The 9756-nt window shown below is 37.9% G+C and overlaps 1 long non-coding RNA gene across 1 annotated transcript; it reads right to left on the bottom strand.

Moving 5' to 3' along the window:
* Positions 1–456: 456 nt before the first annotated feature.
* LOC112434172 (uncharacterized) lies at positions 457–7572 on the bottom strand. Its single transcript, XR_013094493.1, has 5 exons — positions 7364–7572; positions 4293–4385; positions 4125–4156; positions 1292–1400; positions 457–1001 (listed from the first exon to the last, which is right to left on the bottom strand). It is a non-coding gene; the product is annotated as an uncharacterized LOC112434172 (long non-coding RNA).
* Between the last annotated feature and the right edge of the window lie 2184 nt (positions 7573–9756).

Raw genomic sequence — 9756 nt, 5'->3', positions numbered from 1 at the left:
GAAATTTGAATTTATACCTCTGCTTTTAATATTGTTTGGACAAGAAAAAAAAATAGCAGTGTAGCACAGATCCATCACATGAATCAGATTTTGCCGACAAGGACAGTTAAATTTTTCATGGCTTCAACAATAATAATGCCTGAGTTTATTTTCTGTTTATGCTATTTGTATATGTTCAGCACTGTAAACTCTGGATTGTTTTAAAGTGCTTTATAAATAAAGCTGGTATGGTAAAACATCACAGGAGCTGATTCTAAATTCACTGTTGAGAAATAAGTCACTAAATTCATTATACATAATAAAATTAAGATTCACAGTTTAGTTCATTTTTGTGCTGGCCATGTGAATTTGTTTTAAGAACTGCAGCAGTGTTTGAAAATTCCTAAAACACTAAAAGACAGACAGATAAATACCTCTTTCATTTGTCTTTAAGTCTTTCCTTTCTTCTTCATGGGATTTGTGCTCCAGGTGTCCTTCCTCCTCTCTATTTTCAGCACTCATCAGTCCACTGCAGCTTTGGGGATCATTTTCAGAGACCATGACGTTTATTTTTTCTAACAAATCTGCTACTTCTATTTCATCCATCATACTTCTTTTACATGTGTGGTATCTTTTTTCATTGAAATCTGTGTTAGTTTTCAGCTCTTTTAATGCACTTTCACATGTTTCACCTGTTTCATGAGTCACCACTGTGATTAAATAAGAAAGTGCTCCTCTGCCAAAAGTTCTCTCTAACCACTGCACTCCTGAGCTGTACTGGCTGCTATGCAGAGTGTTGGGTAATAGAATGACAAAGGCACGAAATCCCTGATTTAAAGGGATTTCCTTTGTTTGTAGACCGAGCATGTTAATGACACAGATGTGCCGACCACACAGATTATAGAGGTTTGGTGAAAACTGTTCCACATTTGTTTGCTCGTCATGGTCAAGTAAAATGTTCTTTGGTCCAATCTCAATGGAAGCTGGATCACCAATTAGTACAAGTGTGACATCAGGAGCCACTGTAGAAAAAGAACAATATTAGCATGTTACAATACAGACATCATTTAAACCACAGTCTGAATAATTGTTTTTCTTGACAGTAATTGGATATAAGAAGAAATTAAAGTAATTTCTATGTTTTTAGTTTATGCCTGTAGAAATTCTTAAAGATATCAGATTTCTGTCCTTCAGCTTCTCACCATCGTCTGCAAACTGGTGTTTTCTAGTAATTTAATGATTTTTCACACAGGTTAAACTTAAAACACACACATTCTAAAATGTTAAGTCAGTTTTTCCATTTTCTTATTACCTCTCTCAATGGTGTCAGATGGTTCAGATGCGTTTTCAGACTCTCCTCCTGTACTTTGATTGATATTCTCTGAAGGTTGAGTTTCGCCAGATTTATTTACTGGACCAGACTAAGAAAACAAATGATTTTTATATAAAATACAGCTCTCCAGTTCAGCAATCTTTACTGAGAATTGTTGGCCCCCAACCCTCACCCTCAAACAAAGGAACAAACATGCATCTAAAAAAATAAGTAAAAAATCAGCAACATATAGAGTTGTGCTATAGGATTTTGCATATATTTTCTCAAGCTTTGTCAAGTTTTAATTAATTCTCTATCAAACAGGAAGTCAAACAAATTAAGTGCTTTTTGTATAGGGTGTGGCAGCAATTTTTCACACCAGCCTATAAATTAACGAAAGACAGACTTTTAATTCATTTGAAAGCCTGATGCTTAGCCTTGTCCACCCCAGCTGTAAAACTCAGAAACTAGTCTTACTTGTTATCATCTATCGTCCACCTCAAATCAAATCAAATCAAATCACTTTTATTGTCACATCACATGTGCAGGTACATTGGTACAGCACATGTGAGTGAAATTCTTGTGTGCGAGCTTCACAAGCAACAGAGTTGTGCAAATACAATAATGTAAACAAGCAAAATACAAGAATGGCTATATCTGAAACTAATAAATATATTTACAATATATAATAGATAAAACTGAGATTATTGTACTCGGCCCTGAAAAGCTTAGAAATATGGTATCTAACCTGGGCCTTACACAGAGTTTCTGTCTGATTTCTCAGACTTTTTATCTGATTTAGTGCTCAGCTCACATAAAATAATTATTGTGGGTGATTTGATATGATCAACCTATCTCTAATAATCGGCTATGTACCACAGGCCTTCAAGCTGGCTGTAGTTAAACCTTTACTCAAAAAGCCATCTTTAGACCCAGCAGTCTTAGCTAATTATAGGCCAATCTCCAACCTTCCTTTCATATCAAAAATCCTTGAAAGAGTAGTTGTCAAACAGCTAACTGATCATCTGCAGAGGAATGGCTTATTTGAAGAGTTTCAGTCAGGTTCCAGAGCTCATCACAGCACAGAAACAGCTTTAGTGAAGGTTACAAATGATCTTCTTATGGCCTCTGACAGTGAACTCATCTCTGTGCTTGTCCTGCTAGACCTTAGTGCAGCGTTCGATACTGTCGACCATAATATCCTATTAGAGCGATTAGAACATGCTGTAGGTATTACAGGTACTGCGCTACAGTGGTTTGTATCATATCTATCTAATAGACTCCAATTTGTACATGTAAATGGAGAGTCCTCTTCACACACTGAGGTTAATTATGGAGTTCCTCAGGGTTCAGTGCTAGGACCAATTCTGTTTACACTATACATGCTTCCCCTAGGCAGCATCATTAGAAGACATAGCATAAATTTTCACTGCTATGCAGATGACACCCAGCTCTATCTATCTATGAAGCCAGATAACACACACCAATTAGTTAAACTGCAGGAATGTCTTAAAGACATAAAGAGCTGGATGGCCGCTAACTTTCTGCTTCTTAATTCAGATAAAACTGAGATTATTGTACTCGGCCCTGAAAAGCTTAGAAATATGGTATCTAACCAGATTCTTACTCTGGATGGCATTACCTTGGCCTCCAGTAACGCTGTGAGGAACTTTGGAGTCATTTTTGACCAGGACATGTCCTTCAACTCACATATTAAACAAATATGTAAGACTGCTTTCTTCCATTTGCGCAACATCTCTAAAGTTAGAAATATCCTGTCTCAGAGTGACGCTGAAAAACTAGTTCATGCATTTATTACTTCCAGGCTGGACTACTGTAATTCATTATTATCAGGATGTCCAAAAAACTCACTGAAAAGTCTTCAGCTAATCCAAAATGCTGCAGCAAGAGTACTGACAGGGACTAGAAAGAGAGAGCAGATTTCTCCTGTTTTGGCTTCCCTTCAATGGCTTCCTGTTAAATCCAGAATTGAATTCAAAATCCTGCTCCTCACATACAAGGTCTTAAATAATCAGGCCCCATCTTATCTTAATGACCTTGTAGTACCATATCACCCTATTAGAGCATTTCGCTCTCGCTCTGCAGGCCTACTTGTTGTTCCTAGAGTATTTAAAAGTAGAATGGGAGGGAGAGCCTTCAGTTTTCAGGCCCCTCTTCTGTGGAACCAGCTTCCAGTTTGGATTCGGGAGACAGACACTATCTCTACTTTTAAGATTAGTCTTAAAACTTTCCTTTTTGCTAAAGCATATAGTTAGGGCTGGACCAGGTGACCCTGAATCCTCCCTTAGTTATGCTGCAATAGACGTAGGCTGCTGGGGGATTCCCATGATGCACTGAGTTTTTCCTTTCCAGTTCCCTTTCTCACTCACTATGTGTTAATAGACTTCTCTGCATTGAATCATATCTGTTATTAACCTCTGTCTCTCTTCCACAGCATGTCTTTATCCTGTCTTCCTTCTCTCACCCCAACCGGTCGCAGCAGATGGCCCCGCCCCTCCCTGAGCCTGGTTCTGCCGGAGGTTTCTTCCTGTTAAAAGGGAGTTTTTCCTTCCCACTGTCACCAAAGTGCTTGCTCATAGGGGGTCATATGATTGTTGGGTTTTTCTCTGTATCTATGAAGCGCCTTGAGGCAACTTTTGTTGTGATTTGGCGCTATATAAATAAAATTGAATTGAATTATAGACACTGAACATCAAAAAATGTAAACATTTTAGTTTTAAGAAAGGCTTCTCTTACAGAGATGCTCACATTTTTTCTTTAAAAAATAAATAATAACTGGTAGAAACCAAATACATTTCACAATTGTATTTACCATTGCTGTAGTTTCATCTACCGTCAGCTCATCTAAAAAAGAAAAGAAAAAACAAACAACAGACACACACAAAAAAACAAACAAATGTACCAGATCAGTATACACACAATGCTTGGCGTGCTAACCATATTTAAATCATAAATATTTACGTTTTTGGTTTCAGCTGACCTTTTTTCAATGATTTGATTTCTTCTCTTCCTCCTGCTCCTGCTGCATTATCGTGATCCTCCATGTCATCAGCTTCTCATCTTCACTGTAGGTCTGTGTATCAGAGACGGAAAATACAAAAGTATTTATTTTTCCCTTGTGGAATGAAGGAAACTGTACCCACAGACACTTTGACTTTCTTTACAATTTCTATGCAGGATAGACCTACACTTAATTGTGATGGCCTGTCTCTCTTGCAATGTTAAATGCCTTTTTAAAAAAATGCTCATCACAGTGTGACTTTTAAAACCACTTCTGTCTGTGGAGGGAGTGGTGTTAAGTAATCAAGAAATGTTTGGACCCCTGTAGGAATTTGTAGCACCAACTTTGTAGGTTTGATCAACCTCCATTGCTGCAGAACAGCTTTAAGTTGTTCACCCAATTCTATTTCCTTTAAAATGCCTTTTTGTATCATTTTGAAATGTAAATTATTTTTCCATTGAGATGCAGATTAGTTCTGTTAAGGTTCTTTTCTTTGTTGGCATAAACTTTAACCACAATACAATCACACTGCCAATGTATTCATCAGAATGTAAATATATACAGTAAGAGAAAAGAATTGTGGGTAATTCTAAGAGTAATGGAGGATTCAAGTAAAGGGCTCGTGCTGGTTGTCCACGAGAATTAATCATTCTATTTTGTTGCCCTTTGTCATAAATGCAGATGCTGAATAAAAGGGGCTGTGCCCAACCCGAACCTGAGACGACATTACACAGACGTCACACAAATAACCAGAAAAAGTAGTTTGTGACAAGCTCCAGCCACTGATATAACAAGACATTAGTAATAAAATGGCATATTTTATTTTACACAGCAGCTGTACCAAGGTGAGAAAACTGATAGGCAGATGACTGCACAGTGAACCATTAACCAGAATAGATTTCATTTCACTGAAAATTTATTAAGTCTGGGTGTGTAACAGTACAGCAAACATACAAACAGGTGTCAAGTTAAAGGAACCACCATGAAGTGTCTCAGTAAAGTGCTGCAACAGAATGTCGAGGCAGAGCAGTTTCAGTACTAAGGATGAGACATTCTATCAATATGCAATCGATTATACATTTCTAAGCATTACTGATTATATGTTTCTAAGCATAAATGACAATCCTCTTCATGCTAAATGTTAAATGTTGTTGAGGGTAAAAAGATGATCATTCTGAAAAACTTTATACTATACTTTAAAAATGACCCCTCCCTGTAAGAGAACAAATGGACCCAAGCCAAGCACTCAGACACCTGACAACATCCATAGCACCACCAGACCCCCTCACTTTAGAAATCAAAAGTTCCGTTTTTCTTTTAATTTGTAATCCTTCTTTACAACTCAAACACACAAACACACATTGCAGAAATTTTCAATTTGTAAAATTGTAGCTAGATCAAGAAAAACTGTCATGGCGGCTTTACCCTCATATGCCCTGCGTAGATGAGTAAGTGAAATCATCAGAAATTATTTCTCTTTTAACACATAATCACAGTGTAGTGATACATATAAGGATGCTAAAAAGAAAGAAAGAAAGTTGCATCTGGTCAGAAGGAAAGAAAAAACAACCTTGCAAGAGTTGGCCAGATTTGTACCAAATCAAAATAGATGCAAAGATATCAATGGTTACACCCTCATGTATGTTGTTTCACAAGACAAGATGAAATGGCTGATTTGTTCCTCTAACTCACAACAATTTTAATCTCTACATTTTGACTTTTTCTCAAAATAGAATTTTAACTTTTCTTTTTCTTTTTTTTTTTGTTAAGAGAGATCATTTATGCCAAGTCTGCTCCTAACAAACTCCTCTGCGTTGCTGAGAGGCAAATGAAGCTTTCGATCCTTGCATGAGTTTCAAGGCAGTGATGTCAAAAGCATAAGTGAAAGCATAACGGTTGCATCTCACGATTTCCAACACATCATGTGACTTAGAAGAAAGAGATGAGTTTGAGATACTAGTAACATCACTCAGAAACTGCCTAGAATGGATTGGGCATTTGTCTCCTACAACGCTGTATTAACTGTAAGATTTTGCATTAATCGCATGTTAGAAATCTATGTAGTATTAAGAAAAAGAGTATTAAGAAAAAATATTATTGATCTTTTTGATAATAAAGTAGAAATTTTGAGATTAAAGTTTGTAACAGAACCACGGCAGACCCGACCACATTTCCATGCTTTCAGCATAATCTTTATTGACACTCATGGTTGCTATAGCTACTTGCACGGCTGCAGCTTTTCAGTTCTGCCAAACACTCCAACAACAACAACCACAACAGTAAGAGCACAGACTTTGAGCCGGTGATGCGTGATTACGGATGCCGCTCAAGTGCGTCCGCCTTCCTTGTTGCAGCACCGCAGACAATGCCCCGCCACCCATTGCCCGACTGAGGCCGGGGAGCCATTCAGCCGAACTTGCTAAATGCGGATGCCGCTCAGGTGCGTCAACTCCCGCCACAAAATTGAAATATTATTTTGCGAAAAAAGTCAAAATGACAACAATCGTTGTTTCAAGACAAACTGCCAAGCTGGCTATACTCTCTACAAAATGCCCTGCGTAGATGAGTAAGTTAAATCATCGGAAATTATTTCTCTTTTAGCACATAAACACAGTGAGGTGAAAGACGCTAAAAAGATGGTCAGAAGGAACAACAAAATAAACTTGGAAGAATTAGCCATATTTGTACAAAATGAAAATGCTATCAGTGGATAGATGTAAAGATATCAGTGGTTACACCCTTGGACATTTTGTTTCACAAGACACAATAAAACGGCTGATCAATTTGTTTCTCTAACTCACAACAACAAATTTAATCTCCACAATATGACTTTTTTGTTAAAATAGAATTTTTACTTTAATACCAAAATTTCGACTGTATTCTCAAAATGATCAACAATAATTTCTTTACTTAATGTGGCCCTCATACTCCGTATGGTGCTATATATTACCAGAACATTTTTTTCGTTAGTAATCTTTATAAGCAAAACTAATGATCGCTGCAGCACACATACACACTACAAAAATATTACAAGTTAAAAATCAACTCACCTTTGCTTTTTTTCGATCTGGTTTTTATCAACGCAGCTTCCTTTTTATGAACCCTAACAGATGCTGTTTTTATAGAGAGAAACGTTATGCTGAGTCTGCTCCTAATAAACTTATCTGCTTTGGTGAGAGGCAAAAGACGCTTTGAATCGTTGCATGACTTTCAAGCCAGTGATGTCAAAAGGAAAAGTGAAAGTATAACTGGTCTGCATGTGTGGCTGGAATTTTCCATGAGGGCCCAAAGTTCTTTTCTTCTTTTTATATTGTTATTGGCAGTTGGCAAAAAAAACCCCTCAAAAGTGCATTGCTAGTATGGAGTGAGAACTGGAACTGGAACGTCGAGAAAACCCTCAAATCCTTCCAAGCAATTTTGCTGTTGTAAGTGATGTTTTTTATATTATAATTTATGCTTAGAAATATATCATCATTTGTATGCTGATAAAAATCATATCCTTATTAGGTCTGAGTGCAGGTCGTATGTCTATGTATGGTATAGAAACACACACACACACACACACACACACACACACAGGATATAGACACTGATGTTGTTCAGATATGCCTGCTTAAGAATGTCACATGCATTTGTAATTGCATATTCATGAATGATTGCTTGCGGACAATAAAAAGGGCTGTAGCAAAGGAATCAGTCAAAGTTGGCTATGGACAGGTGAAGCCCTGGGCTGACTTCCCTCGCGAGCCACAAAGACAAAGAGCTCTGTCTTGTTTTGTTTTGTCGTGCAGTTTGGGCTTGTGTTCCAGGAGGGTTTGTGCCTAGATAAACCCAACATTTCCCTCTTTTAAAAACTGAAATAAGGCGTGGTAACGTTTACTTCCAGATTGCTTTTGCAATAAATCAATAAGATCCCGTTTCATTTTTATATCACCGAGGTTTTGGATAAATTGTCTTCTCTCCCCAGATATCCAAACTATATCATGACCAGCAGCTTTTACAGCTGCTCAAGCAAACATCAGCTTTAATGTTACAAGAAAGTAACATCAAAGAAATTATAAAACAAGCTTATCAAGCTTAAATGTGCTGCTGTTGTTTAGCGCGGCATCCGCTGGTTTCCTCTTTCTGGCGCAAAGTGGGTGATAAACAAACAAGAGACGGGACTTGCCACACAAAGCCGATCAGCTGATCATTGTTTAGTTTCATTGTTGAAGTAGCAACGAGAGAGGGAGGGGGAGAGAAGAAGAGGCAGATAACAGTGTAAAGACAGAATAACTTTGTGTCTTTTTTCATTCTAGCGCGACAAATCGTGTTCCTTCTCACCTCAATGCTATTTTCTTCAGTTTCTCTGTAATAAGATTGCTTTCAGAGCCGTTACCCAAGCAACGGGGGAGGGTGCATCCGACCTCCTCCTTGGCTGTAATTGGTCCAGCCCAGAGTCGATCATGACCAATTGGCCAATCCACCACTTTTTATTGTTTATAGCGTTACAAAAAAGAGAGAGAGAGAAAAAAAAAACATTGGCCCATAAAAACGAAAAATCACCATCGACCCACCAGGCAGTCCAGCTTTGTGGGTGGTCAGTGGCGGTCCTAGCCTGTTTGGCGCCCCGGGCGAACACTCCCTCTGGCGCCCCCCCCGCACACACAAAACATATTAAGGATTGTACATTAACATAAAACTGTTGTCGGAACCATACTGAATTTCACCAGAGACACACACACACACATATGAAGAGAGAGAGAGAGTATGCATTGTATGCAAACGGCTACCAAACACCCATCATAATTCGTCATACAATGAGAACAGGACAAATCAACAATTGACACTGACTAATTAATATTAAAATCTGTAACATAATGTATTGTTTGGAGTTTAGTCTGTTACTGTTACTATTTTTTACCATTTCTCTTTGGAGCAACTGTAATCCACATCATTTCCTTAGGGATTAATGAAGTATTCTGATTCTGATTCTTTCAGGATGACCTGCCATTATCCAATGACACATCTGCTTACCTGCATCTTTTGCTCGTTTCTCCTCCTCTTCTTTTCTCTTTTTTCTAAACTGAGCACCTGATGGCTTTTAACTTTTCTTGTCCATCTTCCATTGGTTTTAATTTTGCACTCCAGTACACAAATCCCCCAACTCGAGGATCACCACAACATAACCTAATAGACCTACACCTTAGCTCACAGATTCACTTTGTCTAGGGTGCATTTCTGGGATTTCACACAACCCAGGATTCAGATCATGAACACATAATGGGCTTGGATTTACATCATTATGAATGAAATGTGCTCTATCTGGAAGCAGCCGGCCTCCCTCCCCTGTCGACAGGTTGTGTGTGAGAAGATCATCAAACTGTAAATTATACATTTTAAATTGTTATTGATCCCTTTACTCCTGGTCCTAAAGTGTGTATTTATTTTCTTACTCTTCTTA

Source organism: Maylandia zebra, linkage group LG2 (assembly GCF_041146795.1).
Source record: "Maylandia zebra isolate NMK-2024a linkage group LG2, Mzebra_GT3a, whole genome shotgun sequence".
In the NCBI taxonomy this organism is placed as follows: Eukaryota; Metazoa; Chordata; class Actinopteri; order Cichliformes; family Cichlidae; genus Maylandia; species Maylandia zebra.
Note: the sequence above shows the minus strand (reverse complement) of the source record. Positions and strands in the feature narration are given on the sequence as shown.